The 3,194-nt window shown below is 33.3% G+C and overlaps 1 pseudogene; it reads right to left on the bottom strand.

Annotated features, from left to right (window-relative positions):
• Nucleotides 1-470: 470 nt before the first annotated feature.
• On the bottom strand, nucleotides 471-1,050 carry LOC133816087 (autophagy-related protein 8C-like; annotated as a pseudogene).
• Nucleotides 1,051-3,194: the final 2,144 nt, after the last annotated feature.

Raw genomic sequence — 3,194 nt, 5'->3', positions numbered from 1 at the left:
TTTTATTTAATATACAATCACCTAAAATTTATTTATTCATTTTAAATTCAATATAAAATTCGAGTGGATATAATGTCAATCTCTCCAACATCTCAATCTACCAAACGGAAGAGTGTGGGCTAACAAATTTCTCAACAAAAATATTATAATTATAATAATAACAATATGTATATACCACCATTTATAAACATAGAAAAACAATATCTAGACTCTACTAGTAAATATTATAACTAGACTTTATCAATATAGCTAATTAACGAGAATAATATTCTAAATACAGTCTCTATCCTAACTCAGTAAAAAGCATGAAATAAGGAGTTCATATAAGTATAACACCAAAGACACCACCTTAAGTGAGTATAAGTATTGAAAACTTTTTTTTGAAATCTAGACACAATTGTTATTAACAGTGGAGAACCATAAGAAACACAATCCCCACAGCAAGGTGAAAATAAACATGAGCGAAAACAGATAATATGTACATTTTTCCATCTTGCTTTTTCGAGTCCTTATTTACACATTTCAAATTTTCCATATTGATTTCCCTCAGAACAATCCAAATGTGTTCTCCCCGCTATAAGTAATGTAAAGAAAACAATCTTCATCCTTGTTTTCCTCATAAATAGCATACATCATGGCAGTAGTAGGTGGAAAAATGTTTTTTTACAAATATAAATATGACCTTCTCAGCACTGAGCTTTATTCTCTTTCGAACCACATAAACAAACTACCCAACAGTCAGGTCAGCCGGAACTAAATACTTCTTCTTGTCAATGTCTGGTAAGTCACTTCTCTCTACCTTCTCGACAATAACCGGAATTCTGTCTGGATATTTTTCCCTGATACGAGCAGTTTCAGCCTGCCTTCTCTCAAGGTGGTGCTCCAGCTTGAAGGAACTTTTGGCCATGGCAAAATTAAATTCTCTCTCTTACTGGATCTCTCTCGTTCCCAATTCAGAATTCTAGCAGTGACACTAAAACAGAGAATCTAGGGATTGAGAGGATGAAATGAGAGAGAAACAGTCTCGCTCTCGCAGTAGCAGCTTTTCGAGTATATTTGTCTGTATAAGTATTGAAAACTTAACCATTAATAAAGAAACTTAAAGCCCAATCGATAGAGAGGACTCGTCAAAATTTATCAAATATTTCATATCTCAACTTAAAAGTCACATGTCTAAGGAAAAGAACTAAGTAAAACAAAGAAAATTGTGGAACTCATACGAAGGTGGGACTTATTGAAAGAAAAAAAGAAGATACAACTAACATACCCTCTTCAGGAATATGATATAACCACTTTAATCTCTAGCTTATGATGATAATGATGACGGAAATAAAATAAAGAGCAAATAAACAAACTGGGGTTTAGGTGTAAAGTACAATTTAGTGGGGTCGTTTTGTTTTTAACATGGAATGATAATATAGCATCATAGATAACCAAGAACACTTACACATCTGATCATAAAATGAATTTTATTCATAACTATGTACATGAGAAATACCAGCTGTATTGGGACAGCTTCAAGCTCTTACTGTTCTCGACTTGTCCAACAATGCTCACACTGGGAAAATCCCATCTTCTATAGGTGACTTGAGGCAATTAAAGTCATTAGATTTGTCGAGGAACAACCTGATCGAGTCAATTCCAAACTCACTAGAGCAACTCGCCTTCCTTTCATTCCTAAATCTATCATTCAATGAGCTGGTTGGAAGGATACCAAAGGCTAATCAATTTCAAACATTTTCAGCAGATTCCTTTATTGGTAATAAAAGACTTTGTGGATTCCCTTTGATGACAAAATGCTTGGATGAAGTGGGAATTGAAACTTTGTTGCCTAATACAGTGAAAGACCATAAGAGCATTGATTGGAATCTATTGAGTGTTGAACTTGGATTCGCTGATGGGTTTGGTATTGTCTTTGGGCCACTTTTGTTCTACAAGAGATGGAGGGCATGGCACTATAAATGTGTTGATGATATTTTTTCTAGGTTCTTTCCCTCAGCTGAGTCAAACACAGTTTCAGTAAGATTTTTCTACGAGTTTTATTTTTTTGCTTCAGATTTACGATTATATTTCATAGCCATGAGTTTGTTCTATGATAGATTTTATTATATGTTTTGATTTTCAAGTATCATATTTATGAATTTGTTTTATCTTTTGTTTAAGATTTGTGTATCAAAATTGGTTTTAGATTTCAATTTCATATCAGATCATCAATGTATATGTATATATATGTGTGTGTATTTGTGTTGTTTGGACTTGTTATTATATTTTACTGTTTCTTAACAGCTTCGTTAGCTCTGTTAGTTTCTAACTTCTCCTCTGTATAAAAGGAGGTGATTCCTCTTAATCGGTAAGATCAGTAAATTACTCAAATAAGATGGATTTCGGAACAAAAGGGGCTTGATTTCTTGGACTTGAGTGAGAACCAGCTTGAAGGTGAGTTTCCAGAAATCCCAAAATCCATCACATTACATTTCTAGCTGTTTCTTTTCTTTTCCTTTTCAATGTCATCACATTATAGTTTTGAAAGTTGATTATTTTAGCACTCTGATAGAGGATGTGTTCAATTTGAAGCAAATAAGGTTGATTGCAATGGATTTGAGATGATATAAGTTACTGGGACTTTGTTCAAGTAGTTGAACTTTGAGGAATAATGAAAATAATTGTCTTTGATTGAGTGTTTTTATTTAAGAGTTCTATTTTTTTTTTTTTTTGTCATGTCAAACTGAAATGATGCAGGTAGCTGCTGTGCCAGCAGAGTTGAAGGGCCATTTGTAATTTATTTATTTATTGATGAGTTATGAATAACCTATGCACTGTATTAGTGTGTTGGTATTATGCACAGTCTTTTGGAAGGATGTCAAAATTGTTGCTTATGATTGCTAGTAACATACGTATACTTGAATCAGTGAGGCAGCAGTATAAAAAAACTCATGACTTGTTGTCTTCTCAGTATTCTTATGAGCTTCTTCTGCAATTTCTGCATAAGTCTCAATCTACCACTGTACTTGGTATTATCAATGAGCATATCAACTTTCAAGGTACACGTTTCTTCTTTTACCGCTTATGTAAAAATGCTTCCTTTATTTTTCTATGATGTGTAATGTATGCATGTGTATTGGTTTGGAGTTTCTCCTGGACAGCCCAACTCAATTTTTTATGATGTGGAGGCTATTACATTGACTGGCAGCAGC

This window comes from Humulus lupulus, chromosome 2 (genome assembly GCF_963169125.1).
Source record: "Humulus lupulus chromosome 2, drHumLupu1.1, whole genome shotgun sequence".
In the NCBI taxonomy this organism is placed as follows: domain Eukaryota; kingdom Viridiplantae; phylum Streptophyta; class Magnoliopsida; order Rosales; family Cannabaceae; genus Humulus; species Humulus lupulus.
Note: the sequence above shows the minus strand (reverse complement) of the source record. Positions and strands in the feature narration are given on the sequence as shown.